Source organism: Eucyclogobius newberryi, unplaced genomic scaffold (genome assembly GCF_026437365.1).
Source record: "Eucyclogobius newberryi isolate DKJ021-1_F unplaced genomic scaffold, fEucNew1.0.hap1 SCAF_21, whole genome shotgun sequence".
Taxonomy (NCBI): domain Eukaryota; kingdom Metazoa; phylum Chordata; class Actinopteri; order Gobiiformes; family Gobiidae; genus Eucyclogobius; species Eucyclogobius newberryi.
In genome coordinates this window covers 11,523,214-11,531,041 of record NW_027315846.1, presented here as the reverse complement: position 1 = coordinate 11,531,041, position 7,828 = coordinate 11,523,214, and positions in this window count along the sequence as shown.

Below are 7,828 nucleotides of genomic sequence, written 5' to 3'. Positions count from 1 at the left end.
AGTGACTTTTTGCAAGCGCCACACCTGGTCTCTTGGCATCAAAGCTGTAAACAAATAACAGGACATTTAAGAAATGGCAAACTATTTATTTAACACAATGTGAGAGTTTCAATATAAATACCTGAAGTGCTGATAACTCTTGATCTTTGGAAGCCGTCTGAAGAAGGGACATCTGTCCAGCGGCAGTGTGGACACGGCCCCTCTACATCTCCCGTGTGGACACGCCCCCACATCTGTAACCAGTTGATCTGTCTTGATTGTTGTGTGTTTTCTGTCTGTTGACCCTGGATCATTGATTACGCGATGTTCCTGTGTCAATCCACATTACAGTAGCACACAGTGTGAAACACTGACTATTCATCCACTTAGATCTGTAATCTACATACAACAGACGATACATCCGTGACAGCAACAGAAATGATAACAATGATCCTTCATCTCACATATGCTTTATTGACAGGATTGGGCTATAGAAGTTACAACACAGAGCGCTAATGAAAACACAGTTTATTCACATCCCAGGACGTAAAAGTGACAGCGTCAGCCACAGCGGCCAGATCAACTCATTCAGATCAGCTCGCGCTTTCCTTCTGTTCTGAGCATGCGCTGAAAAAAGCAACATGAACGGGACACATTTGGATTACTTCACAAACCAAAGCCAGGCAAAGATATAGAATGCGATGATACTGCTCCGATGGTTCGCCTGTGTATATTAGCGTGTTATAATAGGAATGAAAAGAAGACGCGTAAGACCGCCCACTACGCATCTGGCTCGGAGCTGGCTCCGCCTTCTCCAGTTGAGCTAATCACGGCAACATAGAGGAACGCCTCGGTCCGTATGACGGGGAAGAAGAAGAGGAAGCGTGACCTGGTCGGTGACGATATGAACAGCGGGGAGGACTCCCCTGGAGCCACTGATCCTGTGCAGCGTAGGGCGTCTTCTTGCTCGTCTATGGAGGGCTCTCTCAGTGAGGAGCAGGGCGGGGGGGTTGCAGATGTCGGGGATGTGAGTTCAGAGTGTAAGGTGTTCATAAAGCTCGCGCAGGATGATGCGTCCTTTAAGGGGTGGGATCCGATGGCGTTGACAAGGAGCCTGACTGTAGCTGTGGGAGTGGTCAAGCATGCGAGTGTCCTTAGGGATGGCTCGCTGCTGGTCGTGTGCAAGGACGTGGCTCAGCAAAGGAAGGCGATTGAAGCTAAGTGTCTGGGGGGGAAGGACATTCTTGTGTCTGATGCTGTAAGAGGCACGGTCAGGGGAGTTATAGTAGGCGTCCCTACGACGACATCTGTGGATGACATAAAGGAGAATTTGACTGGAGCTAAGGTGGTGGATGCTAGGCGGTTGAAGATGACCCGGGATGGGGTAAGGTGTGACAGCCTGTCGATAATGATTAGATTTGAAGCCTGCCTCGTGTGGTGTGCGTTGGGTACATGCGCTATGGCGTACGCCCATATGTTCTGCCGCCCCTGCGTTGCTTCAAGTGCCAGCGCTTTGGGCATATTGCAGCGGTCTGTAGAGGGAAGCAGAAGTGTGGTAAATGTGCAGGAGACCACGAGTATGGGAAGTGTGACGACGGAGCAAAACGCAAGTGCTGTAACTGTGGGGGAGAGCATAGCTCTGCCTACGGGGGATGCGTGTTCAGCAAGAGGGCTGCTGAGGTGCAAAAAGTTAGAGCCTCTCAAGGCATATCCTACGCGGATGCGGTCAAGAAGGTGTCTGGTAGTCAGGTGACGGTGGATGCAGTGGGGGCTGCCAGTGCTGCTGGTGTCCTAGGCGACAGGGGAGGGGGCAGCGTTGCCCGCGGCCAGGGGGAGGTCCCCACTGGGATGCCTGTGAGTGTGGCTTCCACGGGCAGAGGCCCTGTGGGTGCGGAGGATGTACTGGTTGTGAAGAGGAAAGATTTCTTCCTCTTTATAGTGGAAGTGATTAACTGTACTGGGCAAACCAAGAAGAGATCCGAAAAGACTAAGATCATCGCTAAGGCTGCAGGGAAGTACTTTGGAGCCGTCAGGTTCCGGGGGCTCATAATGGCGGTGGTTGTCTTGCAATGGAATGCGCGTAGTCTTCGTGCTAATGGCCAGGAATTTAAGCATTTTGTCTCTACCTTGTTGAACAAGCCTCACGTTATGTGCGTGCAGGAGACTTGGTTACGACCTAGGTGGGGTTTTGGGATACAAGGGTATGTGTGTGTTAGGAATGATAGGGAGCAGGGTAGAGGCGGAGGTGTGGCTGTGTTTGTCCGAGATGACCTAAATTACGTTGTTGTCAGTGTGAGTAAAGCGCCGGAGGCCCTGGCGGTGAGGGTCTGGCTGGGTGGTGAAGCTGTTACTGTGGTTAACCTTTATAATCCGTGTGGTGAGTTAACGTTAGAGTCCTTACATAGTATCGGTAAGGATGTTCGGGGAAAGGCCGTGTGGTGTGGGGATTTTAATGCGCATAGCGCTTTGTGGGGCGGTAGTGGTACCGATAGGTATGGGCAGGTGGTAGAGGGTTTTATCAATCAAAGGGAGTTGGTTTGTCTGAATGATGGGGGTGGGACCCGCTATGATATGGGGACCGGTGCGGAAAGTGCAATAGATCTTACACTTGTGTCCAAGGAGTTAGCTGGTGTTTGTAGTTGGGAGGTTCTTGGTAATCTTTCTTTTGGTAGCGATCACTATCTAGTCCGCACCGTGATTGGCTTTGGGAGCTGTGTGGTCAGGGGGACGAGGATCCAGAGGTGGCAGTTGGCAAGGGCGAACTGGGGGGCTTTCCTGAGGAAAGCTGATGATGGTTCTAGGGTTCTGCAGGAAGGAGGATTGACTCAGGTGGATGATCTCAATAGTGCAATTGTCTCGCTCATCACGCAGTCAGCGGTAGGCACGATTCCTAAGAGTGGTGGTAGTGGACATAGGAAGCGGGTGCCGTGGTGGACTGAAGCATGTGGTCATGCTGTTAGGGCGAGAAATGCGGCGTTTCGCCGGCTAAGGGTTGCCCACACTGAGGGTGCCCTCATTGACTACAAGAGGGCCCGCGCTGTTGTGCGGAAAACTGTGAGAACGGCCAAGAGTGCCTATTGGAGGCGGTATTGTTCCAAAATTGGGAGAGAAACGCGTCTCGGGGATGTTTGGGGGATGATTAAGCGGATGCATGGGGTTGAGCGCCGTCATGGGACCCCGGTCCTAATACTGAATGGTGTTGAAGCAGTCAGCGACGTTGACAAAGCTGAACTGTTGGCCAGCACCTTTGTGTCGGTGCACAGCTCTGACAATCTCTCACCTGCGGAAAGGCACTACAGGGAGAGTACTTTGGCCCAGAATTCTGAGCTGATTGGGCACCAGCCTTCGACTCAAGATGACCTTGACCTTCCATTTAGTTTGTTTGAGCTAAGGAGAGCACTTTCTAAGGCGAAACAGACAGCCCCGGGTAAAGATGAGGTGTGCCATGACATGCTCTCTCATTTGACTGATGACACGCTTGGGCTAGTCCTGGGTCTTTTCAACCGTGTTTGGGATTCAGTTTGTGTTCCATCTGCGTGGAAACAGTCTACGGTGGTGCCGGTTCTGAAGCCGGGTAGGCCAGCGTCTGACCCTTCAAGTTATAGGCCGATTGCCTTGACGTCGCAGCTCGGGAAAACGATGGAGCGCATGGTTACCGAGCGGTTGGATTACTTCTTGGAGAGTCAGGGTTTGCTTCCCGCGCACCAGAGTGGTTTCCGTAGGGGCAGGAACACCATGGATTCCGTGTTGTGTTTGGAATCTGATATCCAGCTGGCCAGGGCTCAGAAAGAAAAGGTTATTGCGGTGCTCTTTGATGTGGAGAAGGCGTACGATATGGTTTGGAAGGATGGGCTCCTCATTAAGCTGCGGAAGTGTGGTGTGAAGGGTAAACTGTTTAACTGGGTCCGGAGCTTTCTGTCTGGCCGGCGTATCCAAACAAGAGTGGGCGCTGCTTACTCTGGGGTCTATGGGGTGGAGAATGGGATCCCGCAGGGGAGTGTGTGTAGCCCTATCTTGTTCAATGTTATGATTAAGGACATTGACGACGTGGATGGGTCTGTTGGGAGGAGCCTTTATGCTGACGATGGCGCTCTATGGGTGAGAGGGAGGAATCTCCGGTTTTACGAGGCGAAACTGCAAAGGGCAATACAGCAGGTGGAGCAGTGGACCCTGAAGTGGGGGTTTAAACTGTCCGTACGGAAGTCTCAAGTGATCTGTTTCTTCAATGGGCATAGGGACGTCTCCCTTCGACTGCATGGGCAGGTGCTCGAACAGGTCAGGGAGGTGAGGTTCTTGGGGGTCACCTTTGACGAGAGGCTTAGTTGGCGTCGGCACATTGATGAGGTCAGTGGTAAATGCAAAAGGGTGAATAACTTGCTTCGTTGTCTATCCGGCCAGGACTGGGGGGCCAGCAGAAGGTCGCTCCTGGGTATTTATCGGGCCGTCATGAGGGCGGCTATTGATTATGGCTGTATAGCCTACATGTCTGCGGCTGAGACTAACTTAAAGAAGCTTGATGTGGAGCAAGCCCAGGCCTTGCGCATCTGCTGTAGGGCTTTTAGGACCTCCCCTGTCTCGGCGCTGCAGGTTGAGTTGGGGGAATTGCCGTTACGGCTCCGGAGGCTAGAACTTCTGTTGGCTTACTGGGTGAATGTGCAAGGTCATACGAGCTCTCACCCGGTGAGGGACTTTCTCAGGGTTGATGGGGGGCAGAGTGAGGCTGGCGGTATGGTTTTCAGCCAGGTAGGAAATACGGAGGCGCGGCTTGCGGGGGTTGGTGATCTGCGTGTGAGCCCGTCGGTGGCTCTGTCTGCTATAGCTCCGTGGAAGTTTGTCCCGGCTCCTGTTGATGTTAGCTTGCATGGCAAGCTTAGAGGAGTCGCTGGGAGGGCACCGCAGTTTGCCGTTCAAGCGCTCATCGATAAGCACTCAGGTGATGTGTTTATTTATACCGACGGGTCTAGGGATCCTGAGAGTGGGCGTACTGGCGCCGCTTATTTTGTGCCTGACCTGGGGATAGCGGTCAAGAAGAGGTTGACAGATCGCCTTTCTGTTTTCACGTCGGAACTTATAGCGATACGGTTGGCGTTGGAATGGGCGGAATCTGCTTTGCAGTGTTGCGGCATTGTGGTGGCCTCTGACAGCCTGTCTGCATTGCAAAGCATTAAATCTGGGAAATCGGATTGCAGACAGGATGTGTTGAATGGCATCTTCTGTCTGATGCTCTCCCTGTCCAGGAAGGATGTGAGGGTTTCCTTCATTTGGGTCCCTGCGCATGTGGGGGTGGATGGTAACGAAATGGCTGATGCACTGGCTAAACGTTCCCTTCGGCGGCCATCAATTGATGTGGCGGTTGAGTTGGGCAAGTCTGAAATCAAGCCCGTTATCAAGAGTCATGTGGTCGGCCTTTGGCAGGAATTTTGGAGCCACTGTGTTACTGGACGGCATCTCTATCACATACAGGGTAGTGTGGGTCCTTGCGGGTCTATGGGCAGGAACGCGTGGGAGGAAAGGGCCTTCGCCCGCATGAGGATTGGCCATACTGGACTCAATTGGTCACTGAGTAGGATAGGCAAACATCCGACCGGTCTGTGTGGTCACTGTCGGGTGCCAGAGACTGTCGAGCATGTGCTGATTTGCTGTGAGGCTTATGATAGGGAAAGGGCCGGGTTGGCCTTGTGGTTTCGGAATAGTGGGCGGGAGTTCAATCTGCGGAACATTCTGGCGATCCAGTCACAGGGTTTGTGTCAGGCTGTGGTTGCTTACTTATGTAGCACAGGGCTGGGTAAACGTTTATAGAGGTGGGGGGTGTTGGAGACTGAGCCGAGGATGAGGAGCAAGAGGATGTTCTAACGCGCTTGGACTTCATGGGCCTAGAAACGCCAAAGTGATGGAAGAAGGACTTCTAAAGGATAAAACGACAAAGACGTCCCATGACCTCACGGGCTTTGTAAAACAACAAAGATGTCCCATGATCTCATGGGCTTTGTACTTCCAAAGCACCGAACGTCAAAGAGGGCGAGGAAGGTGAAGAAGAGTCTCCCTGGAATAAAGCCGGTTGGTCTCTGGGGGGTGTTGGAGACTGAGCCGAGGATGAGGAGCAAGAGGATGTTCTAACGCGCTTGGACTTCGTGGGCCTAGAAACGCCAAAGTGATGGAAGAAGGACTTCTAACCGAACGTCAAAGAGGGCGAGGGAGGTGAAGAAGAGTCTCCCTGGAATAAAGCCGGTTGGTCTCTGACACAACAACTATTCTAGTCACAAAAACACATCATGACCTCATGGGCTTTGTACGCCAAAGCAATGGGAGGAGTACTTTTACGGACTACGACAGAGTCTGAGGACTACGAAACGTCTGAGGATTAAAGTCTGGCGGTAATGCAACACTCGGATGCCAACCGCCATAAAACAACAACAACAACAACAACTGAGGACTACGAAACGTCTGAGGAATAAAGTCTGGCGGTAATCCAACACTCGGATGCCAACCGCCATAAAACAACAACAACAACAACACAACAACTATTCTAGTCACAAAGACATATCATGACCTCATGGGCTTTGTAACACCAAAGCAATGGGAGGAGTACTTTTACGGACTACGACAGAGTCTGAGGACTACGAAACGTCTGAGGAATAAAGTCTGGCGGTAATGCAACACTCGGATGCCAACCGCCATAAAACAACAACAACAACAACAACACAACAACTATTCTAGTCACAAAAACACATCATGACCTCATGGGCTTTGTAACGCCAAAGCAATGGGAGGAGTACTTTTACGGACTACGACAGAGTCTGAGGACTACGAAACGTCTGAGGAATAAAGTCTGGCGGTAATGCAACACTCGGATGCCAACCGCCATAAAACAACAACAACAACAACAACTATTCTAGTCACAAAGACATATCATGACCTCATGGGCTTTGTAACACCAAAGCAATGGGAGGAGTTCTTTTACGGACTACGACAGTCTGAGGACTACGAAAAGTCTGAGGAATAAAGTCTGGCGGTAATGCAACGATTGGATGCCAACTGCCATAAAACAACAACAACAACAACAACAACAGTTGAGCTAATCGCCAGACAATCCGGAACACCGGTGCTAGCTTGGACTGTAGCGAGCTAAAGCGGCTAGCGCGGGCTACAGTAAAAAACTGTAAAAAACACGAAGATACAGACATTACACCGTCCCAAAACAGCTAGTTTCAAGAGACTACGTGATGTTAATTGTTCAGAAAGTGGTCACATTAAATTCAAGCCCGTATTTATAACGTAGAGTGCACTGAAGCAGCATGTTATCTTTGCATTGCTCGTGTCTGCTCCGGTGCCCAAGGCAAAAGTGACGAGGCTAAAGTGACATCACGAAACCATCTTAAAACACAGCGTTAAAGCAATACTTTAGAGTAAAAGTACCTCAGTTCCGTTGCAATGTAGTCCAGGGAATCATACGCTCTGGAGAAAGTCTGGAGGATGAATAATGTCTCTTGAGAGGAGTCCATGAGAGGAGTACACAGAGGACACTAGCTGTAGCCATGTGGTTCGCAGCTGATTGGTGGAAAAAGATCAACAGTACGCTGCTGAAAAAAGGGTAACGCCCCGCGCGGCACACGAAAACTACCCATTTTTAACAGCTTAATATGTACTTTTAAGGTAATGAATACTGTTATCTGAAGGACGGAGGGGCTCCTTTATAACTTAAAAAAAACCTAAAACACCGTTTATTTCAGTTTCACCGAGGCCGACATGTACCGGCATTTACGCTGCTCCGTCTTTAAGACTTTATTCTTTAAGACTTTATTCTTTAAGACTTTATTCTTTAAGACTTTATTCTTTCTAAAGTCTTTAA